The sequence below is a fragment of the Macrotis lagotis genome, chromosome 7, assembly GCF_037893015.1.
Source record: "Macrotis lagotis isolate mMagLag1 chromosome 7, bilby.v1.9.chrom.fasta, whole genome shotgun sequence".
Taxonomy (NCBI): domain Eukaryota; kingdom Metazoa; phylum Chordata; class Mammalia; order Peramelemorphia; family Peramelidae; genus Macrotis; species Macrotis lagotis.
The window spans coordinates 121,154,878-121,182,184 of NC_133664.1; the positions used below are offsets into that span (position 1 = coordinate 121,154,878).

Here is a 27,307-nt window from a genome sequence, read left to right on the forward strand (position 1 = left end):
TTAACCACGTACTGAGTTTACAAAGGGGTTGCAATTTGAGTCAGTAGAGGAAATATCCAAAGGATTGGTGTATGAATGGAGTACTCAGAAAGATCTGAGTTTGAATATTATCTCAGATACTTAGATGCTATATGACCTTAGGCAAGTATTTTTAATGCTTCTAAAGCTCAGTTTTCTCATCTGTAAAAGAAGGATTAGATTAAATTATTTTTTTTTATTTTACCCAGGATCACACAGTTAATAAGTTGAATTTGAACTCAAGTCCTACTAATTCCAGGACCGGCTCTATCCACTGCATCATCTAACTGTTCCTAGATTCAATTACTTTTAAGATACATTCTAACATTAAATCTATCATCCTGAATGGTGGGATATGGCTGTCTCTCTAACTTAACAGGTAAAAAACAGACTGACATTCATTCACTGCCTGTCTGTAGACTAAATAGAGTGTATTAAAGGAGGCTAACTATTATACCTGGACACTGACTCCCCCTAGTAGAAAATACACTGGTTTGGGAGACTAAGGGACTAGCTCTAAATTCCAAATATTTACCCTGTCAGACTGTAGGATCTTAAGTTATTCAACCTGCCTAACCTTCAGTCTCCTCATTTGCAAAGTGAAAGAGCTGGCAAAAATAATCAATAAGGTCATTTTCATCTTTAGGTTCTATAATTCAACAGAAAAAGGATATATTTAATTACATGCAACTGTTTCTGCTAACATTGTAGAAATATCTCCAAAATAAGTGTGAAAGACACCAGAGCAGATATTTATTTGAGTTCTCTTTATTTCACCAGCAAAGATACCCTAGTTATAAAAATTAACTATCAAAAAAAAAAAAAATTTAACGGGGCGGCTAGGTGGCGTAGTGGATAGAGCACCGGCTCTGGAGTCAGGAGGACCTGAGTTCAAATCCGGCCTCAGACACTTAATAATTACCTAGCTGTGTGGCCTTGGCCAAGCCACTTAACCCCATTGCCTTGCAAAAACTAAAAAAAAAGAAAAAAAATTAGACTTAGGTGCATGCAAGATCATTCATATGTACAGGTAAAGAAAACAAAACTAATCAAATGAGAGTGCTTCAACTCCTTCCCTCCTAATGTTTTTAGTAGCAATTAAGTGTAGGTGTAGACTATAGACCGTTAGTTATAGATGTTGTTTATTCTTCATTCTCAAAGAAGACCAAGGACACCAGGGAGGTGATGCCATAACATGCAAGTGAAGTGGATTTAAGGGAGGGAGGGCAAAGTGACCAGTTTCACTTTCTGCTCTTAAGTCATCTGGGTCCTGTAGTCAGATATGGATCAGGATGGCTGGAGATGGCCCTGGATGCAGTGGGAGTTATTGGCCTTTTTAAGCTAAGGTCTTTAACAAATCTCAGTTAGACTAAGACTCTTAGTAAACCATAAAGCAATATATAAATGTCAAAACATAAAAGCATGGATCGAGAACTAGAAAGTACTTTAGAGAGTCTAACTCCTTTATTTTTTAGATGAGGAAAGTAACGTTCAAAGTAATTGGTCCAAAGATAAATAAACAGCAAATTACAGTAAGAGGTCAGATTTAAACTGACACGAAAGTCAGTGTTCCTGTTACTATTAAATGGAGAGTTTTTAAGGAATCACAATTATGACAACATGTATTGTGGAAAGAGCAGTGAATTAAAAGATACAATCAGGTGGTTTATTTTGCAAAATTTGAATAAAATAATTTAATACATCAGAAGTTAGAATGGAAGGAAAAACGGAGAATTTACTGACCAGGCGATGACAAATCAATCAATAGAAGCAGTAGGGTCTACAAATGCTAACAAAAGAGGCCACTTAGAACCTGGAAAACAGTGCCAGGTTTTGTTTCCATGTCATCTAGCCTCCTAGAGAGATCTCAAAACTCTCAGTAGGGGGCAGCTAGGTGGCATAGTGGATAAAGCACCGGCCTTGGAGTCAGGAGTACCTGGGTTCAAATCCGGTCTCAGACACTTAATAATTACCCAGCTGTGTGGCCTTGGGCAAGCCACTTAACCCCATTTGCCTTGCAAAAAACCTTAAAAAAAAACCTCTCAGTGCACATGGGAGTAATTCAAACAATTGATGAAATGGTCTTTCCCATCTGCTGAGTCTCAGCTGCTCTCTGAGTGAGGCACTACAGAAGTTCTGTATCACATTGCTGCTGCTGCTGCTCCTGCTGCTGCTCCTGCTATAATTGGTTGTGATTGTTCTGTTCTCAACTTAGAGTCTGTAACTACTGATTGACAAGGAATACATAAAAATCATGCTGCAATACATATCTTTCAGTAGATCTTAGTCATAATGAATTTTTATTTTTAAATTCTTAAAGGTCAAAAAGCAGGACTTGTAGATTAGTTTCACCTCCAAGAAAGAAGGGAAAAGTCCAATTTTGCCATGAGACCCTTCTTCTTCTGCAGGATACTCCAGTTTCCTTTGAAAGAGTTATTAGATCAAGGGAAATTATAGCTCAATATTTTTTTTTTCACCTTTTTTGCTTCTAAAAAAAATGACTGCATTACTAGGAATATACCCTTTCTTTTTTTTATTTTTTTTATTTAAAGGCAGTGGGATGAGGTGACTTGCCCAAAATCACACAGCTAAATAAATATTAAGTGTTTGAGGTCACATTTGAACTCAGGTCCTCCTGACTTCGGGGTCAGTGCTCTACCCACTGTGATACCTAGCTGCCCCAATATACCCCCTCTTTCAGGAGGTCAAAGACTATAATGGTACTTTTGGTTGTATCAAAAAACTGGAATAAAAAGTATATAACTGGGGTGGCTAGGTGGCGCAGTGGATAGAGCACCAGCCTTGGAGTCAGGAGGACCTGGGTTCAAATCTGACCTCAGACACTTAATAATTACCTGGCCATGTGGCCTTGGGCAAGCCACTTAACCCCATTGCCTTGCAAAAAAAAAAAAAAATCTAAAAAACAGTATACAATCCATCAACTACCTAAAAATTGCAGTATATTAATTTAATAGAATTACTGCCATAACAAAAGACAATGAATAAAGAATTCAGAGAAACATAGAATCTGAGTAAATTATACACACACACACACACACACACACACACACACACACACACACATACATACATACCACTGTAATGTAAAGGAAAATAGTAGGGGCGGCTAGGTGGCGCAGTAGATAGAGCACCGGCCCTGGAATCAGGAGTACCTGAGTTCAAATCCGGTCTCAGACACTTAATATTTACCTAGCTGTGTGGCCTTGGGCAAACCACTTAACCCCATAGCCTTGCAAAAAAAAAACCTAAAAAAAAAATATAGGACTAGATTGTTTGGGGTGGCTAGGTGGCGGAGTGGATAAAGCACCAGCCTTGCAGTCAGGAGTACCTAGGTTCAAATCCAGTCTCAGACACTTAATAATTACCTAGTTGTGTGGCCTTGAGCAAGCCACTTAACCCCATTTGCCTTGCAAAAACCTAAAAAAAAAAAAAAAGATAGTAAAAGATTGCCAAATTCAGATTAATTTTAATGAGCAATATTGAACCCAGAGAATATACAATGAATCATATTTCCCTCATCTTAACAGAGTGGTAAGATTGGAATATTACATGAGCTAGAAAATGTGAATTTATTACAATACAGTGTATTTATGTGTATAAGATTCAAAAAGGACTGTACTATAAAAAATAGGCATCAATAAAATTTTTATTGATTTTATTTTTATTTATTTATTGATTGATTTTACTTATTTCTACTTAACTGTATAATTTCTTTGAGTTCCCTAGTTTGCTGTCAAGTGTAATTATTACCTAATTAAAATGGTAACTTCTTTAAATAAGCTATGACTCTTATAACATTGATAAATATCAGTTTATTATTTAGTAATAAGTTACTTTCTAAAGCACTTTCAAATATCTCATGAGACTTTGGCATTAATCTTTTTATAGATGAAAAACTGATATAAAGATTAAGTACCTTTTGAAAAGTTACATAGCATATTTGAAGAAATGAGGGGTCTCCAACTCAAGGATTGTAAGCAGGCAACCTGGTTTATAAGATGTGAACTGATAGTCCAAAATGGTTCAATCAACAAACCTTTAATAATATGCCTTCCTGTGTCATTCCCTGATGATACAAATATAAGAATGAGAGTCACTGCCTTACTAAGGCAAGAACTGTTAACCTGAAATTCACAGCTCCATAAAAGGTGGGGGGGGGGTTTAAGGGGATATCTATGGAATATTATAATTCATAAACATTTTGTCCTCTCCAAATTTAAAAAAGTATAATTTGAGGATAACATTATAAAAGATGTATAACATATTTTCTTTTTTTCTTTTTTAAATAAAATTCTAATAATATTTTTTATTTTTTTCAGTGACAAAATTTCTCCCAGAGTCCTTCCCCTCAATCACATATAATATTTTCAAAGGGGAAATCAGAATAAGATGAAGAGGGGAAAAAAAATGAGCAAACTGACCAGACACAATGAAAAAGTCTGAAATATATCCAATGCTCCATACCCATGGTCTTTTAACTCTGCAAAGAAGTAGGGTGGGGTTATCTTCTCATATCTCTTCTTTGGGGCCTAGCTTGTTATAATTCTGAAATTTCAATTTTTTTCTAATTACTTTTTGCATTTACATTGTTACAATCATTTTTGTTTGTTTTCTTGGTTCTGCTTACTTCACTTTTCAACAGTTCATGAAAGTCTTTCCATGCTTCTCTATATTCATATTTGTCATATCTTGCAGCACAATAATATTCAACAGCATTCATGTACTGCATTTTAGTCAGTCCCCAAGTGATATGCATCTACTTTGTTGCCAGATCAATGCTACTACAAAAATATACCACTATAAATAGTTTGATGTATACAGGGTTTGCTCTACTTCCACTATGCAGCTAGATGGTGCAGTGGATAGAGCACTGGCCTTGGAATCTGAATGATGGGAGTTCAAATCCAGCCTCTATCATTTACCAGCTGTACAACCTTGGGCAAGTCACTTAACCCTGACTGCCCCACATCCAGAGCCATCTCCAATCATCCTGATTCATATCTGGTCACTGGACCCAGACAGCTCTGGATGAGAAAGTGAGGCTGGTGACTGAGCACAGTATCCCCTCATTCAAATCTAATTCATGTTCTTGTCATGGCATCACCTCCCTGATGTCATGGTCTTCTTAGAAAATGAAGGATATGAGGATAGCTAGGTGGTGCAGTGGATAAAGTTTGGCCCTGGAGTCAGGAGGACGTGAGTTCAAATCCTAACTCAGACACTTAATAATTACCTAAATGCATGACCTTGGGCAAGCCATTTAACCTTATTACCTTGAAAAACAAATGAAGGACAAAACATTATTTCCAATACGCTAAACAGCCTATTTCAAAGCCCTGATAAAAATTTTGAGCACAAGAGAGTGGTTCTATAAAGGAAATTTGATCTTGGGCAGGCCTGTCATAACCTCAGAGTTTTAGCTTCTTTATCTGTAAGAGGAAGGAACTCTACTAGATGATTTCTAAGGGACTTTCCAACTCTAAAATTCTATGTACTTACTTTATTTTAAATCCCTAAGAACTCAAAAGCTAGCGTGAAGAGAACCCTGCATTTTTTCCTTTTAATTCTATTTTATAAGCATAGTAACATCACCAAAATGAAATCTCCTGTGTTAATTATTTAAGCAATAACTGAGCAAATGGATGTTGGTTAGGAGATAGGTCTATTGCAAGCTTAAAAACTGAAGGCCAAACTGGGGGGGAGGGGTGAAAAAATAGATAGGCTAATTTACTTTCTATTCTCTATAAATTTCTCCTTGGACATAGAAAATGTAATTGATTTATGTTTATTAAACATTTACTCAGAAAGTTAATGCTATAGTTGGGATAAACCATGATAATACAATGCTGATAATATAATGTAGAATTTAGACTTCTTCCTGTCAATCAGAAGAACACTGAAACTATTCCCCATAAATCATTTTTCAGAAAAGAGTAACACAGAATGAAGAAATCTTTATTTCTAAGAATAAGACAGTAAGAACATACAGTATGCAAAGATGGAAGGAGTACTTTATTCAGACAAAATCATACACTAACTATACACTTGATTTAAAAAGAACATTCAATTTCAGTTTTTCATGTATTATTGAAAGGGTCAAGTTTACAGATCTCCTACTCAGGCCCTTACTTACCTCCCAAAGACATAGTTTAGAAAACTTCCTAATTATCCTCAAAGCTTGCCAGCATATAATCCTGACAAAATGACTTCTAGTTCTGATTTGTCATGCGCTGCTAAGTAGGAAAATGACAAATTTCTAGCTATTTGAGAGGTTGTTAGTAGGAGTCAAAATGAATATGGGATATTCTGGGCATCTATACCAAGGTTAGAAACCAAATATTTTTCTACAAAATTACTCTATACTATCAAAAGCTATGAAAATTGTTGAGTCAAGGGAGTCATCAAACATGATGTCAATGTATACTTATCATAAAGAGGACTCAGAAAAAAGAGGGTTCCTCAAACAGTTCTCAAAAGAAGAATTGCAAACTATTAACAACTATATGAAACACTGTTCCATTTGACTATTAGATAATGCAAATTAATGCCTGAGGTTTCACCTCACTTTGAGTAAATCAGTAAAGATGACAAAGGATGAATACAGTCAATGCTGGAGGGTCTGTGGACACAAAGACACATGACGGTTAAGCTATGAACAAGTTCAACCATTTTGGAAAAACTGTTATGAGGGGGAAAAGTGTCTAAAAGTTCATTCTGACCCAGAGGCCCCACTCCTAAGTAAAGTTGCCAAGGAAGATGGCATAACTTCCTCAGCATCTTTAATAAAATTTTTAATGTTTCTTTTTATCATGAAAATAAAAATTTTCTATAACCATCAAAATATTTATAGCAGCACATTTGGTAAGTGCAAAAAACTGGCAACAAAGCAGATGTCTACCTACTGGGGAATAATTATATAAATTGTGGTAGAAGAAAGTAATAACATATTATTGTGCCATAAGATAATAAATATGAAAAATAAAAAGAAACAAAAGAATTGTATGTATTAATGCCAAGCATAATAAACAGCAGTTAGGTGGGGCAGTAGATAAAGCACTGACCCTGGAGTTAGGAGGTCCTGAGTTCAAATCCAGATTAGACACTTGATGATATCTAGCTGTGTGACTTTGGGCAAATCATTTAACCCATTGCCTTACAAAAAGAAAAAAAACAGTAAGTGTAATAAGTAGAACCAGAAAAACTATAATAATGACTACAACAAATTTAATGGCAAGAAAACCAAAGCAATAAAAAATGAATGATGTTACCCATAATGACCAAGTTTGATCGCAAAGAAAAATCATGGGAATGCATCACTTTTCCTCCTTTACAAAGGTGAGAGATTATGGGTATGGATTTCTCACCTTGTAGATACTTTAAATTTCAAGATCAGAGCTCTCTGTTCTCTTTGATAGAGGTACTTCCTTGATCTTTCCATTTGTGCCTTTTCATTATGTGACTCTTGTCTATGTCTTCTAATAAATTCTCCACAAAAGTTCTTCAATAAAGTCAACAATAAATTCCACAAAGGAATATTGAAGATATTCCTCTAGAAGGATCAAGGATATCAAACTCAATGGGGATCATTAATCCATACATAAACATCCTCTCAGGTCACATGCTGATTTGGTTTATCTGTGACTTATTATATTATTATTTATTTTGTTAAATTCTCAATAACATTTTAATCTGATGGAAAACACACTGCTTTAGATCTAGATGAGTGATAACAGTACACATGAGCTGTCCATCCTTACTCACCATGTGAGCAACCCACCTCTCTGATCACACATTTCTTTGAAATTTATAATTCTACTTTCTCCTGTGCAATTCTACTACTAAAAACCTACTAAAGCTAACCATGTGCCTCTGCATTGCTCTTTAGGTGATTTTAATTTTTCAGAGTTAATGACACAAAAGGCAAATGGGGTTAAGTGGTTTACCCAAGGCCACACAGCTAGATAATTATTAAGTATCTGAGACTGGGTTTGAACCCAGGTACTCCTGACACCAAGGCCGGTGCTTTATCCACTACGCCACCTAGCCGCCATCTAGCCGCCCCCTTGAGTACTTATTTTCAAGAGTGTTACCAACATAAGCAGACATCCAACTATTCTTCAAAAATCTTTTTTTTATAAAGTATTTGTTATCTTTTGGTTTTATATTATTTCAATTTCCTCCTTTACCACCTCCCAGAGAGACCTCTCTCTCTTAAGAGATGCATTTTTTTAAAAAAAAGAAAAATAATTAAAGAAAAAAAATCAGCGAAACTGACCAAATATATTTTAAAAGTCAGAAAAATATATGCAGTATGTCACACTCAAGTAACTCCTCTCTACTCTGGGCTTCTGCAAAGATAGGGAGTCTTCTCATAATTCTTCTTTGGGGCCATTTTTGTTCTTTGTAAATTTACAACATTCCATTTTGTGATTTTTTTTTTATAACTGTTGTCCTTTCTCTTTACACTGAAGTTGTCATTTTGAATATTATTCTCTTGGTTCTGTTTATTTCATGTTTCATCACTTCATTTAAGTCTTTCTATACTTCTCTGTATTCACTATATTCACTATTCCTAACAGCAACAGTAATATTCCAATGTAATCATGGACCACAATTTGTTTAGTCATTCCCCAGTATATTCTTTGTGGCCATTTCTTTGTTACCACATAATTATTTTAATGTACATGGAGTCTTTCTTTTTTAATCAATGAATACCCTGTAGTATATGCTTAGCAATGGAATCTCTGGTATTTTAGCCCCTTAATTTACATAATTCCCAACTTGCTCTTTCCAGAATGATTGAACTAATTCATAGCTCCACCAAAAATATATTACTGAGTCTGTATTCCTGCAATACTTCAATGTTGATTATTCTTGTCTTTTCTCTTGCCAATTCACTGAGTATGAGATTAAATTTTAGAATAGTTTTGATTTGCATTTCTCATTATGGGGCAATGTTTTGAATAGATAACTAATAATTTGTAATACTTCTTTTGGGAGCCACCTTTCATATCCTTTGACTTATTTTTCTACCTCTCCTCAACTGGGCAGAGTTGAATTCATTCTGTATTACAAGAAGATGCTGACACTAGGATAAGGGTGTAGCACAAGTAAGTCCAAGAGCAACATTGAGTGGTGACTGAATGGAGGATAAATAATGAATGATCTCATTAAGGATTAGTGTTCTTCAAAATTAATTCATATCTATTATCTTATTTTTGTCTGTTGTTAATGTTTCTATGATTTGTTCTTTGATTCACTAATAATTTAATTTCCACATGAATCAGTATCTTTCTTATTATGCTTTCTGAATTACTATTTATTACCAAAAAATGTATTTAGTTTTAGTTCCTTTTAACATTTATTTACTTTCTCTGTGCCCTAATACATCCCCAGTTTTTGTGAAGGTACTGAGAAATATGTATATTCTTCAGTATTCCCATCATAAGGTATCATAAAACTTTTAGTTCTAATTTTTAAGACTGTTCTACAATTGAGAACAATGACAGGTAATATAGGCACTTGCCAAAACTACCTGTTCCTGCTACTATTTTTGGGTAAACTGAAAAAGGATATAAGATCACTCCTTTGTTTTGTTTTTGCAAGGCAGTGGAGTTAAGTGATTTGTTCAAGGTCACACAGCTAGTTAATTATGTCTGAGACCAGATTTGAACTCAGGTCCTCCTGATTCCAGGGCTAGTGCTCTATGCAATGTGCTACCTAGCTAGACCAGATCACTCTTAATTAAATGTAACTTCTTGTTAAATTTTTTTATTTTCCCCTGGCTACATGTAAAAACAAGTTTCAACATTCACTTTTAAAACTTTTGAGTTCCTGATGCTGAGTGAGATGAGCAGAACCAGAAGAACATTGTACACCCTAACATGGGGGTGATGATCAACTTTAATGATCTTGCTCATTCCATCAGTGCAACAATCAGGCACAATTTTGGGGTATCTGTATCTGAAATGGAGAATACCATCTGTATCCAGAGAAAGAATTGGGGAGTTTGAACAAAGACCAAAGACTATTTATTACCCTTAATTTATTATTATGTAATTTTGCTATCTCTTATACTTTTTTTTTTCCTTAAGGATTATTTCTCTCTCATCACACTCAACTTAAATCAATGTATACCATGGAAACATTGTAAAGACTAACAGACTGCCCTCTGTGGGGGGTGGGGAGAGGGAAGTGAAATTAGGGTAAAAATAGCAAAACTCAAAAATAATTAATTAAATAAAAAAAAAACCTTTTGAGTTCCAAATTCTGTCCCTTCTTCCCCTCTGTCTCCCAGCCTCATTGAGAAAGCAAGTATAAATATAACTTCTAACATTATTTCTGAGAAATTTCCCCTGACAATGTGAAATATTATAGCTTATATAGTAAATCATTAAACAGTTTGGAGTAATGGATAGAGAACTGACCTCCAAGACAGGAAGATCTGTCTTCAAATCTCAACCCATAGTTATATGAAGTAGATCAAATCATTTAATCTGAGTAACCCAGACAAACTCTCTAATACAATTAACTACATAACAGTTAGCAATCTTTATTAGTAGAATGAATTTTCTCACCAAAAGTTCCCTATTCCAATAAAACCAAAGATCCAAACAAAAATCAAAGGCAACTACACTTTGAAAATATTCCCACTTTGGGATAAATAATAATATGGGCATAAATAACAGCAGATAACATTATTATTATTATTATTATTATTACTACTACTACTAATAATAATAATAATAATACAACTAATTTAACTCCTCCCACGATCACATTTCAGTCACTCAATCTTTAGACTCCCTTGGCTTTGTTCCTTCTAATCTTTCATTGAGGTATTCAAAAGTAACCTCTAAATCAACGACCTGAAAGATAAAGTAAAAGGATTTCTACATGGGGTCCAAAATCGAATGTTTCCTTGTCTGGGGATACTAGCCCAAATTTCCCTATCCCATTGATTAGAAATATGCTATTAAAATAACAAAGGACTTTCATAAGACACCAAAACTGGGACTGGTTCTTTTAGCTATACTGATATTTTGAATTTTGGTGTATGGACTTTGTTTTATTTAAATAGTAGACTTAATATAAACAATATCTGTTATAAACTAGGTTTAGTTGATATAAGTAGCACTTCTCTTTTCTTTTTTTTTAGGTTTTTGCAAGGCAAATGGCGTTAAGTGGTTTGCCCAAGGCCACAGAGCTAGGTAATTATAATTATTAAGTGTCTGAGGCTGGATTTGAACTCAGGTACTCCTGACTCCAGGACTGGTGCTATCCACCACCACATAGCCACCCCCCACTGCCCACCTAGCCGCCCCATACTTTTCCTTCTTAACAAGTATGTTCTGTATTCCCTTTTATAGAGAGAATTAACAAAGGTCTTTGGTTATCATTATTGCATAATCTTAAGCATTCATTCATCAAATAATTAATAATCAGTTACTTATTAAATGCAGAATATTGTTTGAGAACCAGGAGAGATATTTAGATAAAATACACTTATCCTCAGGACATTTGTTAGAAGTTCATCATTATCAGCCTTAAACAATATAAAACAATTAATTTTCCAAGGACAAAAAATTGAAAATCATGCTACTTTTTAGTAGGAAATAAAATAAGATGATTAGGAAAGTTCTAAAATTCCAGATAACAAGTTTTCTGATGGGAATTTTGTGTGTTTGTGTGTGTGTGTGTGTGTGTACATACACACACATTCACCAAAGTGAAAGAATATTTCCCTTAGGTTTTAAGAGTTAGCTCTGAAACCAAGACCCTGGTATATTTTTCTTTTTGATGCCCCCTCTTTTCTTTTTTTAACTAAGATTTGCCAAAACTGGAACAGAGGCTCTTCAGACTTCCCACCAACATGAGGCAAAGAAACTGGCAAAATGAGTCCTTCCTGATATGCCTCAGGGCACAAAAAGCAACCATTTCCTGGAAGAGCAGCAAAAATCAACTCAAGACTCCCTTACAACCTTCACTGGGTTTTTTAAAAACTATTACTACCCAATTCACTAGCAAAACCTTCAAAATTAACTTAAGGATTCTTTTTTTGTTGTTATTTTCAGTTTGGGTTTTTGCAAGGCAATGGGGAGGAGAGGTAAGGTGACTTGTCCAAGATCATCCAGCTAGATAATTAAGTGTCTAAGGCCAAATTTGAGCTGAGGTCCTCCTGACTCCAGGTCCCAAGCTCTATCCACTGTGCCACCTAGCTGACCCCGAACTTAAAAATTCTTAAAAGGAGTGAACAAAGTATCATTCTGGAATCAAGAGGACATCAGTTCAAATCCAGCCTCGGACACTTAACCCTGGATAAATCATTTAACCTCAACTGCCTCCAAAAAAATTCTTAAAAAGAAACTAAAATACACTGAAAACAATTTAGAATTCCCAATAAGTTGTGGAATTCTTTTCAACAATAGCTGGAGGGGGCGGAGCCAAGATGGCACTCTCTGATAAAACTTGAAACTAAGGACTCTAACTAAACTTTCAAGAGACAGAACCCACAGAAGGACCCAGTGAGGCAGTTCTCCTACTCAAGGTAACCTGGAAAAGAGCAGAAAGGCTCTGCTTCCCAAACTTCAGCCTCCTGGAGGCAGCCTCAGGGCACTGGGAGCGGCTGCTGCCGGGGAGTCTCCTGAGCTGCACCCCAGGGAGCACTGGCCACAAAGTGGGGGAACAGCAGGGGACCTCTGCCACAGAAGCACGTGGAGCCCAGCCCTCAGGGCACACAGCTAGCAGCTCGGTCTTTCTGCAGCCCAGATCCAGGAAACAGAAGCAGGTGGAGCCCCCAGGGCATGAGCACATTGAGCTGAGGGAGGGGAGTGAAGAAAGAGACTGCTGAGCTCTGTCCTCTGCCCCTGGAACAGGACTCCAGGGCTCTGACCACATTTAGATTCTGATAGCAGTCTAGGCCCCCCCATAGAACATCAGGGCCCCCCCCACCTCAGCCCTGTAGCAGAGGGGGGCGCATATGGTCATTCACAGACCAGGAGGGAGGACAGAGCCTCACACACTGAGACCCTTGTGGGAGTGTTCCCAAAAACTCAGGAAGCACCCCAAAACCAGGCCCAGGCTGGGAAAATGTGCAGAGAAACAGGAGGAACAGCATTGAGAAATATTTTGCATATGAGGCCAAGAAGGATCAAAACACTGAAGATGAGGAAGGACAAGCTCCTGCATCTAAAGACTCCAAGAAAAACAGAAATTGGGCTCAGGCCATGAAAGAGCTCAAAAAAAGAGTTTGAAAATCAAATGAGGGAGTTGGAAGAAAAACTGGGAAAAGAAAGGAGAGAGATGCAGGAAAAACATGAAAATGTAGTCAGCAGCTTAGTCAAGGAAATCCAAAAAAATGCCAAAGAAAATAGCATGCTAAAAACCAGCTTAGGTCAAATGGATAAAACAGTTCAAAAAGTTATTGAGAAGAATGCTTTAAAAAGCATAATTGGCCAGATAGAAAAAAGAAATAAGAAAACTCTGAGGAGAACATATCCTTCAGACAAAGAATAGAATTCAGGGAGATTGATGAATTTATCAGAAATCAGGAATCAATACTTCAAAACCAAAAAAAATGAAAAATTAGAAGAAAATGTGAAATATCTCATTGAAAAAACAACTGATATGGAAAACAGACTTAGGAAAGATAATTTAAAAATTATTGGAATACATGGAAGTCATGATCAGGAAAAGAGCCTTGACATCATTTTCAAAGAATTACTACAGGAAAATTGCCCTGATACTCTAGAAGCAGAGGGCATAAATAGAAATGGAGAGAATCCACCTATCCCTCCCTGAGAATGAGATCCCCAAAAACCAACCCCAAGGAATATTATAGCCAAATTCCTTAACTCCAAAGTCAAAGAGAAAATATTACAAGCAGCCAGAAGGACACAATTCAAATATCGTGGAGCTGCAGTCAGGATCACACAGGACTTAGCAGCAACTACATTGGAAGCTCATAGGGCTTGAAATATAATATACCGGAAGGCAAAAGAGCTTAGAATGCAACCAAGAATCAACTACCCAGAAAGGCTGAATGTCCTCTTCCAGGGAAAAAAATGGACTTTCAATGAACCAGGGGAATTTCAAATGTTCCTTTTGGAATGGCCAGAGCTGAAGAGAAGGTTTGATCTTCAGATACAGGACTCAGGTGAAGCATGGAGATTGGAGGAGAGGGGGGAAATATGAGAGACTTAATGAGGATGAACTGCATGTATTCCTGCATAGAAAAATGATACTGATAATACTCATATGAACCTTCTCAGTTAACAGAGCAGGTAGAGGGAGCTTTTATAGTTGAAGCACAGGAGAAAGCTGAATTTGAAGATAAAATATGGTATAAAAATGGAGTCAATAGAAAAAAAGGGAAATGTAATGTGAGAAAGAAAAAGGAGAGGGGGAATAGGCCAAGATATTTCATATAATAAGATTTTTTTTATTACAATGAGCTATTGCAATGATATGGAAGGGGGGAGGCAAGGGGGAATGAGGGAACCTTTGCTCTCATCAGAGGTGGCTAGGAGAGGAAACAGCATATATACTCAATGGGGTATAGACATCTGGAGTAAGAAGAAGGGGGGAGCAGGGGGAAGGGGTGGGGATGTGAATAAAGGAGGAGAGGATGGACCATGGGGGTAGAATGGTCAGATATAACACATTTTCTGTTTTACTTCTTGCAAGGGGCTGGGATTGGAAGGCCTGTCCAGAACCATGGGGCCAGGTGGATTCTGGGCCTAAGGGGTGGTATGGGGGCCTTGGCCCCAGGACAAGGGATCTGTCTGCCGCGCCACTCAGCTACCCTACAGCAGAGTCAGAGTGAAAGGAGAGAAAATATAGTACATGGTAGTGGAGAAATAAGAAAGGAGGGATTTGCAATCAGCAATGGCAACGTTGGAAAAATATGGAAGTAACTTTTGCAATAGACTTACCATAAAGAATGCGATCCACCCATGACAGAGTTGTTGGTGTTGGAACAAAGACTGAAGCACATTTTTTATTATTATTATTTGGGGGGGGGCGCAGGGCAAATGGGGCTGGGTGGCCTGCCTGGGGCCACATAGCAGGGTGATCTTTGAGTGTCTGAGGCCGGATTTGGACCCGGGTGCTCCTGGCTCAAGGGCTGATGCTCTGTCAGCTACCCAGCCACCCCTACTATTGTTACTATTTTATTTTATTTTAGGTCTTTTTTTTTCTTCTTTTTGGTTTTTGCAGGGCAGTGGGGATCGGGTGGCTTGCATGTCACACGGCTGGGTGATTGTTGGGTCTATGGGACTGGATGTGGGCTCGGGTGCTCGTGGCTCCAGGGCTGGTGCCATTGAGCCACCTGGACATACCTACAATTATTACTATTACTTTTTTTTAATTTTAATTCTTTTTCTCTCCCCTTTACTTTATCGCTCAAGCAAGTCTATATTCATGAGGGGGAGGGGTATTTTGTTTACTCTTAAACAAGAATATTTTATTAATGTTAAAAAACATTTGTACAAAATGAGAATTAAAAAATTTAAAAAATTAAAAAAAAACAATAGCTGGAAGGAATTTGTCACTCAATAATACATTATTTTGGGGTGGCTAGGTGGCATAGTAGATAGAGCACCACTGGCCCTGGAGTCAGGAGTACCTGAGTTCAAATCTGACCTCAGACACTTAATTACCTAGATGTGTGACCTTGGGCAAGCCACTTAACCCCATTTGCTTTGCAAAAAACTAAAAAAAAAATACAGTATTTCATCCGAGGTAGTCAGTGCATTTCCCTAGGATTGGAGGATTAGAAAATTTAGACCAAGATCTAACATCAGACTAGCAGAGCATAATTTTCTGGAGGACTGGATTTTTTTTGCCAGTGTCTAATTTAGTTCCTTGCACAAAAGGCAATTGAAGTGAACAAAAAAAAAAAAAAAAGGGGGGGCAGGGCAAAACTTAGCAGTTAGTAAAAGGATAGCATAGGGAAAATAGCTTAATACATATCAGCTACAAGATTACCCTCAAGTGATCATCAAGGGAATTTAACTGGAAAAAGAAAAGAAATCCAATTTTAAGAAATATCATCATTCCAGGAAATCTCTAAAGCCTAATTGTATATAATTTAAATAAACAGAAATGAATAAACAATTTCAATCAATCAAGAATTTATTATGCACTATGTGCCAAATACTATGCTAAGTATAGGGGTAAAATAACCTGCCTTCAAGGAACTTACATTCTCCTGGAATAATTAGATTTAGTGGGAAAATACATATGAATGTGTAAATTCAGCCAATTCAAAGGTAACTAGACCTTAAAGTGAAAAAAAAAAAGAAACTGACTACAAGGAAATTTTCAGTGAAAACCATTCTTCAACCAGCTGCCTCAACAATAACTGGTGTTTTTTTTTTTTGAGAAATAAAGATTCCAATGCTGGAAGGACTAAATTATAAGATTTCTGAATTTTTTTGAGGGAGTTTTTGTTTTTTTTAAAATCTGCAAAGTTGTAAAAGATTTTTTCTTTATTCTATTATTGAAGTATTTCCTAACTGTGGTGCTGAATTGAAATTCAGAGATCAATTCATAGACAACATTCTATCTCCCACTTTTGTGATTTTTTTAGTACCCTAACAAATAAGAGTTCAGATACTACCTCCTACATGATTTCACTGATTTCCCCATTTATTAAACTCTCCTGTCTGACATTATTAGTCTTTTTGTGTACATACTGCATCCCAAAATAAAATGTAAACTACTTGAGGGCAACAACTAATTCATTTTTGTCTGTTTATCATCACTATCTACCATAGCATCTTGTATATACTTTAAAAAAGTGTTTGTTGAATTAAATTCAATTACCATCATTCTTCATCATCAAAAGGTTTACTTGAAAACATCCAGATATCCCATTCTACAAAAGGAGCAAAGGAAAAATAGGCACTTATGGAAGCAACTGCTAGATACAAGACAACACCAAAAACTTCTCTAGCATGTTTATTTATCCCTTGGGCAATTTTGGACCATGCATTTTTCATATTTAAATGACTACAACTAAGAAAATCAGTTCTTTTTCTCTCCTCTATTCCAAGGGACTGATACAATGTCACCTCTCCTCATTTATATCCATACACATGTTTCTTTAAACACGAGTATCACTCACACACATCCATAAGTCAACTTATCCAGAGACTGTGGTGGCTCCAATCTATAAATACCCAAAATGAAATTAACAAGGTGAGAAAAACAAATCCAACCTAGACTGTCCCATTTCAGCTATTTGCATCTTCAGTGCTTAGGGCAGTGCCTGAAGCAGAGTAAGCACTTAATAATACTCTTTTTCTATTGTTCATCTTTCTACCTCAAGGAAGGACCACAACTAAAACATTTCAAAATAGGCTGATTTTTTACAAGTCTTTATTTTCTTGGATTGTCATGTGCTTTCAGGAACACATTTTGTCTTTTGGAAAGAGGGTGGGGGGAGGAGGGCAGTCAAGATTCCTGACTAGGTCAGAACTCATATATAGTGTATAGTATATAGACACTATTAAGAGAAAAGCAGACTCTTCTTTAAGGATATGATTTCTCTCATCACACCCAATTTGGATCAAGGTACAACATGGAAACCAAGTAAAGACTGACAGATTGCTTTCTGTGGGGGGGTGGGGGGAGGGAAGCAAGATTGGGGGGAACATTGTAAAACTCAAATAATAATCTTTAATAAAAATAAATTTTAAAAAAGAGAAAAGCAAGAAAGGAATTCAATAAAGGAATGCCATCAAAGGAAAGGGTTTTAAAACTTCAGGAGACAAAATTTACAATTATGGAAATTTTTAGTAAAGGAAAAAAGAAAAGATCTTCTACACTAATATGGTAAACATATTGGAATTTCTGGTTACAACTGCAGATAATCACCTATCAAATAATACAGAGGATGTTCTAAATACAGGAGGGCAGAATCCTTTAGACAAGAGTGACTTGAATAGAAAGAAGAGTTGTAAAAATGGGTCTAAAGAGAGCAGGAAGTATGACTAAGAACTAGCTAATAACTTCATTTGAGGTTTTACCTTTGTTGAAAGAACACTTAATCCATCACACAAAAAAAATGGTTAATCAATCTTTAAGATCAACAGAGCAAAAATTAGGGCAAAGAAAGTGAACAATAGCTATAAAGAAGTTGGAAAGACAATTATAATAACAATAGCTATCATTATAGTGTTTTAAGGATTTCAAATCACTTTACAGATCAGTGATATAAGGTGAGTCCATGAGTGGGACAGTATGAATAGTTTGTGAGTCAGGATTTGCACTGCATGAGTCTAACAGAGGGAGCATACACATATCCTCTTCAGGAAAGTGGATGGACTGCCTCACCCAGTGCTCTTTCAGCAGTGAAATTCAAGTTGAGCAATACAAAATGTTATAAATATAACTGAAATTCATCATCTAGAGGATAGAAAATGAGTATATACCACAAAAGTTTGGTCTACAAACATTACACTGGTAACACAAATAGCAAACAGGCATGTTCTTATTGTAAGCACTAAACCAATTTGTCAGACTGTGCAATCTGAGTGAGGCAAGGGCCCACCACTGCCTTTCACATCTTTCCCATATTTGAGGCTACAATATTCAAAATTCAGCTGTTTTTGTCTATCTACTTGACAATTTATGGGAGAACACAAAATTCTCATACAAAGAAAAAAGCAGCTTAATTCATTAGAAAGGAGTTATGAAAAAAGTTAAGGGAAATATCTGAAGATTATTAAAATGTCAACTAGCACTGGATCACTCTTTAAAAAATAAATATGGATATCATACTATCTTTGTGCAGTATCTTGCCTTATTCAGAAAATAGACCAAATTTCATATGCAAAGAAGCAACTAAATTTAAAAATCCTGTCCTCAAGGAAATTATGCTCTGCTAGTCTGATCTGTTAGACTTTGGTCTAAATCTTCTAAACCTACAAACCTAGAGAAATGCACTGACTACCTAGGATGATATAATGTATTTCTGACTGACAAAGTCCTTCCAGATAAGTTGAAAAGAATTCTATAACTTTTTGGGAATTCACAGGAAAAGAAAATATTCAGGTTAACAGCAGATTCCCGAACTCTATCTGTTATAACAGTATTAATTCTACCTATGACCTATGTATTTGCTAGCAGTTATTCAATACAAAATGAAAAACAAAATACAGTTTTTTTTAAAAAGAAACTATTCTGACTTTCTAGAAACTAAAGAACATACACAATTGATAAACAGAAACCCTTAACAGGCAACAGTATTATTACTCTGGGAAGACTAGTTTTTCTTTTATGCTATGATTGATTGAATTGAAAAGAAGTTAATTTATAGTCAAAAGTGTTCAGCACTAAGTAAGGGTAGGAATACACTGGCAAATGTACATAGATGATGTGAAACAAAAGATATTAAAAAATTATTACAACATTTAACCTCTTCAAAAAATTTAAGCATCTAGCCATAAGACTTACTTTTTAGTAGGGTAATAAAAGAAAGAATGACATAAATACACACACACACACACACACACACACACACACACACACACACACAAACACATTGCAGAGGAGGAAAAAAGACTTGTTAAAATTCTGCCTCCCTTTGTACAACCAACAATGCCCAGTATCAAGTGAAACAATTAAAAGGCCACTTGATTCTCAAGAAAGTTAAATTAGAGTTTAAGGTCCAGAATCATCCTGTAATTGTGAAATATTCAAAGCATTAAAAATAATAATTGAAGTATATAAAAAAGAATTTAACAAAAAATGTTTAAACTTAACAAATTCAATAAAAAGCCTTGGACAGATCCCTTCAGCTAGTAGTTGCTTTGCCACCACTTTCTTGGCTGGCATTTTGCCATAGCTTATCCACCTGGGCAGGAATAAGCTGACAAGAGCAGAAGTTGGAGGAAGAAGTCATCATCATCAAATTCCATCTCTCTTTAGCATCTCCAAAGGATTTAACCCACTCTTTCCCTACTCATCATGTTTGTTGTACTTTAGAAGAATAACAACCATGAGCTGTTTTAGAGACGAATTTGACCTCAATTCCCTTGATGAAGTTACTCTACTAAGGAAGTTCAAAATTCTGTTTATGATGATGTATTCTATGTTGCTGATCTTGGACACATTCTAGAAGCAAAATGGCACAACGGTCAATGAGGGAATCTGTTTTGCTTGATTAAGCATATTTATTATAAAGGTTTTATTTTTCTTCTTTTCTCAATGGGGAATAGGAAGGAGAAAAAATGGATTTTTGTTTACTAAAAAAATTAAATTTTGAAAAGGTTTAAAAAAAAGATGAGATGATACAAAATTCTTCCTCAAATAACTTACTTTTAAGCTGCCAAATATGATGACAACAGAGCTATGTTGAAGATACTTGCTATAACAGCAAGATTGCTTATGATTACAAGACTGAAAATTGATTTAGGATCTTAAGGTGTCTTGAGAAGATGAACAATGATAATCCATGCTAACAAATACAACAAATTAAGCATGCTGTCCAATTGATTATAGACAACTTTTTATTTTTATTTTTTCCTTATTTTTAAATTTTTACTTTTTTTCTTTTAACTTAATAGTATTTTTCCCCAATTACATACATAGTTTCCAACATTCATTTCTGTAAGATTGTAAATTCCAAATAGTCTCCTTCCCTCTCTTCCCTTCCCCCTCCCCGAGATAGCAATCTGATACAAGCTATACATAAATACATATTTACATATATATACACACATATATATACATGTACAATCATGTTAAACATATTTCCATATTAATTGTGTTGTGAAAGATGAAACAGAACAAAAGGGAACCATGAGAAAGGAAAAAATAACAAAAAAAAGTGATAATAGCATGCTTCAATTTTTATTCAGACTCCATAGTTTGTTCTTGTATTTTCTGTCTCAAGTCTTTTGGAATTGCCTTGATGGTTGGTTTCCTGAAAAGAGCTTAGCATATCAGTAGATCTAGATGATGATTTTTAAATAGTGAAATAGTTATACAAGTTGCCACAATACATGCAAAAGCAAAATTATTTATGTGAATTGTCACTGATTTTCCAGGTTACCACTGACACAACCTAAGTTAACTATAGTCAAAATGTTTACTTTGGTGCCACTGTCAAAACTAGTAGGTTGAAAATGACAAATGTTGGATGGTGATGTAGAAAAATAGGTATACTAATTAACTACATGTTGGTAGAGTTGTGAACTGGTTCAAGCATTCCAGAGAATAATGGGGATCCAAAGGACTATAAAACCAATCACTCTTTGGCCAAGAAATACCATTACTAGATCTGTATTTCAAAGAAATCAAAGGAAAAGGACCCAAATGTGTAAAAATATTTATAGAAGCTCTTTTTTGAGATGACAAAGAACTGAAAAATGAGAGGATCCCCATCAGTTGGAGAATGTCTGAACAAATTGCAATATTTGATTGTGATGGAAAACTATTGGGCTGTAAGAAAGTACAAGGGGGAGGGTTGGGAAGACATATCAATTGATACAAAGTAAGGTGAGCAGAACCAGGAGAACATTGTAGCAGCAATATTGTAACACTGATTAACTGTGAAAAGATTAGGTATTCTAATACACTGATCCACACAATTCCAATGGACTCATGATGAAAAATGCTATCCCCCTCCAGAGAGAAAATTGATGAACTCTAAGTACAGAATGAAGCATTTTCGAACTTTCTTTATTTTTCTTGTTTTGTATGTATGTTTTCTATTGCAACAAGTCTAATATGGAAATGTTTTACATATCTTTACATGTATAAACTGATTTATTGCTTGCCTTCTCAAGGGGTGGGGAAAAGGCAGAAATAAGGGAAAGAATTTGAAATCAAACTTTTTCTTGAAAAGAATATTAAACATTTTTAATGTAATTGTGAAACATTTTTAAAAATGAATAAAAAATATTTTTAAAAATGCTTTGCATGACTTAACAATTATAATGCTACCATATTACTTGCCTTCACAATAGGTGGAAGAGAGACTAGAGGGAAGAAGAGAGTTTGGAACTCAAAATTTAAAAATAAATGTTAAAATGAAACAAAACTAGCATACCGGACTAAAGAATTTAATACTGATTAAGATTCTATGTGAGGAGATAGCTAGGTGGCGCAGTGGATGGAGCACTGGCCCTGGTATCAGGAGGACCTGAGTTTAAATGCACCCTCTGACATTTAATTACCTAGCTGTGTGATCTTGGGCAAGTCACTTAACTCCATTGCCTTGTAAAAATAAAAGTAAAAGCAAAAAAAAAAGATTCTATGTGAGAAGCAACTGCACTGAACTGAAGGCATTTATCCAAGGAGCTTCTAATATCCAATGTATTTCTGGGTGACTGACACTGCTTTCAATGTGTTATCTGTTTTATAAAGATTGTGGTTGTACTAGTTATAAAGAAACTAAATGCAAATTTGAAGAAATTATACATGTAATCAATACAGGATTGGAAAGGTAAGTATTCTATTGACTCTAAGAGTTAAAATCATAGTCAGGTAGATACTATGCTGCATCAACTCTCACCCCTGCAGTTAACATTATCTGCTCTTAACAATGAAGGAGAAAATGACATGATAAACCTGAAAAAGATGATGGAGAAGTTAGAGGTATCCAAAACCCACCTGGATTATCTCCAAGGTGACAGGTGAAATCACCAGTACCATCCCCTACTGGGACTTTATTAATATATTGCTTAAAAAATATTCTGCTCTGCTCAAACTAGATATGAACTTTGAAGGAAAAGCCAATTGAGAGTGTCTCTCCAAGTCTGTTGGCCCCCATCCTGAAAGAGATATTGCCAGCCCTGAGAGTCCCTACCCTGCCTACCTGATTCCCCTGCCAGCACTCTACTGGGTTTCTTATATCTCCTTGTGACTTCCTTGTTTGTTCCTTGTTGCTGTTTTGTTTTTTTGTTTGTTCCTGGTTAGTTTTTTTAACAGTGGAAAATTTTAGTGATTTTTGAAAGACACAAACTAATTTGTGTTAAGGATTTAGGAAAGGGAGGAATACAATGGTTTTGATACCCTCCTTTCCTTTGTAGAAGGGCTAATCTAACTGAAGATGAATGTCAGGTCAAAATAAATACTGCTCACCCTTGGTAATCACTATTTTCTTTCTTCCATGAGGTCTCTAAGCAAATATTACTTATACTAATGTAAGACTTGGATTTAAGACCTGTGCATCCCTTTCCACTTCTACCAGTAGCTTATGGGGTGATCTGAGCCCAAGTTTCACTCTAAATCCATCTCTTGGGTGTCAACATCAGGAAGCTAAGAGTCTCTGATGGCATGCCTTTTTTCTTGACAGCATGCTGTAAACTCTGGAGCAGAGACAAAATACCTGACCATGACTAACGTTTTACCTTTCAGATCTATGTTTCCAGCTTCCTCTACACACCCTGTCTTCTAGAATTCCTGCCAGTCTTCCAATATGGTATGGCCAAGATCTCTTCTATTCTTTGCTAGTTCCAAGCCTCCACTTTGAAGTATAAGCAAAATATCCTGAAGGCATTAAAAACCAAACATCTGGGATTTAGAAGGGAGGAAATTAAGGAAGAAAAAAAGCTAGAGAATTATGACAACAGAGTGTAATCAACCAGAAAATTATTCTTTTGGATCCTGCCTTCTGGAAGTGACCACACCTACAACATAGGGGCCAGTGATAATTCTGGGTGGGGAAAGCTAATGGCTGGATAGCTAAGAAATTAATGCAATTATTGGATAGACTTTGAGACTGTTTCTTCCAGGGAGTAAAAGATGAAGTAAGGGACTTATGAAAAGGTCCTTTCCAGCTCGAGATCTGGGTTTCTTTCAGTGGCTTTTATGGCTTTCTATAACCCCAGTTGGAATAGTTTTCTTCTACTTCCCCAAGGAATGAGAGCAAGTGATTTGTTCACAAACTCTAGGGAAAGTAATTAGTATTATTCCTTGAAAAGTGAGTCCTCTAGCAAACCACATCAACTCCTTATTCACTGGTCTTTGGGATTCAGCATAGTTATATCTAAAAAGAATGACAGATGGATGTGGGGATTTTCTCCTTGCCTCCAGGGCTCATTTTTTCTTCCTTTGACTCATATGCTTTGGCTTTCAGAATCTGAATCATACTTTGGAAAGATCAAATAGGTACATCTTACAACTCAACCAACTTCCAGCAAAGGCTCAGGCCCTTTCCTGAATACAAAATTTCACCAGAGAAGCCAAATTAAAGGGGAGGGGGGTAGGGTAAAAGGGAAGAGAGAGACAAAGCACAAGAAGGGGTCATCTTTATAGACTGAAAATAAAAAAAAGAAAAAAGAAAACAATAAAGAACTAGTACAAAAAAGAACACTAAGGGTTCAGAGAAAGGAAAGAGAGAGAGAGATAACTGGATTGGAATAGTTAGAAAAGTCATAGAGAATGCAAACTCTCTGAGATGAAGGGGAAAAAGGTATTCCTTAGAAAACACAGATTGATAATAAAGTAATTACATTACATTAGGCAATCAACAAGCATTTATTATTAATTATTTATGCTAGGCTCTGTACTAAAATAAAAATGGTCTCTGTCCTGAAAGAGCTTACATCCTAAAAGGAAGGCAATATATAAAAATCAATTTGTGCAAAATAAATATAGCATAAATAGAAGGCACCCTTATAAAGAGGATGGAGTCAATGGCTGAAGATAGCCTGGGAAAGGCCTCTTGGAAGAAGTGGCACTTGAGCTAAATCTCAAAGGATTCAGGTATTCTGAGATTGAAAGGGAAAATGTATCAAGCATGAGAAACAGCCAGATATAGAGACAGTGTTATTTATGAGAAAAATATGTAGGCCAGCATGACTAGATCATAGCATGCATAAGAGAGAAGAGAATGTAAGAAGGGTGGAAAGCTTAGAAGGGGTCAGTTAGTGAAAAGGTTTAAATGACAAAGGACTTTGAATTTGGTCCTAGAAAAAATAGGGATCACTGAACTTTATTGAGGGCGGTTGAGGTGACATAGTCTGAACTAAGATTTAAGAAAATCATTCTGATAGCTGAGAGAGGAGAATCTTATAGGGAGACTAACACAGTGCAATTGTGAAGATAAATAATGAGAACCCGCACTAGAGTTGTGGTTATTAGTAGAGAGATGGGGGCATATAGAGATTTTCTAAAGGAAGACTTGGCAACTGAGTGGCTTTATAGGGTGAGTGAAAGAGGAAGTTGAAGATGGCAGGGAAGCTGAGTAAGTAGAAGTTCAAGAAACGGGAGGGTACAAGGGAAAACATGGAGTTCAGTTCTAGACATGTTGAGTTTGAGAACCTGATGGGACATGAAGTTCAAAATGATTAACAGGTAGTTAATAATGCAAAAAAGGATCTCTGAGAAGAGAAGCGGGTTGGATAAATGGATAAGGGAATCATCTGTATAGAGATGACACCAAAACCTAAATGATGAGATCCTCAAGTGACAGAATATCAAGAGAAAGGGTCCATCTGGACAGATCCTTAGGTAATAATATAGTCAGTGAGTGTAATAGGGATGAAGATCTGAGAAAATAAAAGGAAGGGAGAAGAATTTAGAGCTGACTCAAGAGAACTTAGAAAGCTGTATATGGAAGAAAGGGGCCAACAACAGTGTCAAATGTTGCAGAAAGGTCAAGAAGGAAGTAAATTGAAAAGATGCCATTAGATTTGGCAATTAAAAGATTACTGGTATTTCTGGCCAAAATGGCCACCTGAATGGAAATGGGTAATCTAGTTCCTATATATCTATTCCAGCAAATAACTAAAAATCCCTCCAGACCAAAGAATGATAAAGAAACTCCTTGAGAAACTACAGTAAAAATTCAGGGAGATGGAAATACTTCTGGAACAATCATCAAGATGACCAACTTAAAATAACCCAAATTCAGTTCAAAATTTTGGTAGTTGGTGTTGGAGGCACTAGAAAAATCTTATTTGTGAAACATCTCTTGATTGATGAATTTGAGAAATATATAGCCACTTTAGGAACCAAGGCCCAACCCCTTATATTCCATTCTAAAGGAAGTTTTTTTTAATTCAACATCTGAGATTCAACTGGTCAGGAGATGATTATTACATCCAAGCTCAATGTGCTATTTTTTACATTAACACAGAGATTAATTTACAAGAATTCACCTAAATGCCATAAAGAGGAGTAGTTAGGTGGCACCCTGGATAGAGCACTGGCCCTGGAATCAGGAGGACCAGAGTTCAAATCCAGGCTCAGACACTTAATAATTACCAAGTTGTGTGACTGTGGGCAAGTCACTTAACTCTGTAGCCTTGCAAAAATAACTCCCCCCCAAAAAAAAGGTTAACAAAAGTGTGTGAATATATCCCTAGTAAAATCCATTGTCTTGCATGGGAAGAATTATCTTCAGTACTTGACATTTCAGCTAAAATAGCAACTTTGAAAAACCTCCAACTTACTAGGAAACTTATCAAAAGCCCAATTTTGGAATTACCATATTTCCCCATGTATAAGACAAACCTTAATTTTGAGGCCCAAAATTTGCAAAAAAAAAAATGTATTACATAAAGTTATTGAACTCATCATGAAATTCAAGGACTTTCTGCTCATAGCTTTTACATTTCTTTTGGGCAAGTCTGGTGCATATACCCATGCTTAGTCCATTCTGCATGAACCTGAAGCACCAATTGTGACCTCCTTTGAAACCAGTAGATTCCTTTTCCTTCAGCAATTCTTGCCTTTTGCTGAACCATCTTTGTGGACACAGGAATTCCGATTGCCCTTTGCTCTTCAATTCATCCCTTCAATTCCCTCTCTAAATCAGGGCATTTGGCTGACTTGCCTCTCATGGCAAGGTTTCTTCTTCCAGTTGTCAGTTTCGAATTGTTTTTCTCAGTTGGAGGAGGACCAAACTGATGTTCAGCAGCAAGATTTCCATCCACTTTTGCAAACTGGTTCACTTTGAACTTGAATTCAGCACTGTACAAAACTCTTTTCTGAGCCATTCCTGGGCAGAACGTGGCAAAATGTAACCTAATATACTGGTAACAAATGTGAACAATGAGCAAAAAACAACAAGTTCAAAAAAGTGGGAAATGTAAGTAAAAAAATCTACAACCACTGTTTGAGACACTTCCAGTTTTCAGACCCCAAATTTTTTGAAAAAGTGTCAGTCTTATACATGGGGAAATATGGTAGTTGCTATGCAGAGAGTATCATAGATCAGGTCTAGTTCTATAATGTCAGTAGTATAGCCTGCTTGCCATTTTATTATATGGCTGAGCAAATCAGGTGTTTAATATTTGGGATGCTGAAG

At 36.0% G+C, this 27,307-nt stretch overlaps 1 protein-coding gene across 4 annotated transcripts in view; it reads right to left on the reverse strand.

Moving 5' to 3' along the window:
* The window catches only part of AHCYL2 (adenosylhomocysteinase like 2), a 151,869-nt gene that overhangs the window by 112,081 nt on the left and 12,481 nt on the right, over positions 1–27,307 (reverse strand). The gene's annotated exons all lie outside the window — the stretch shown is intronic.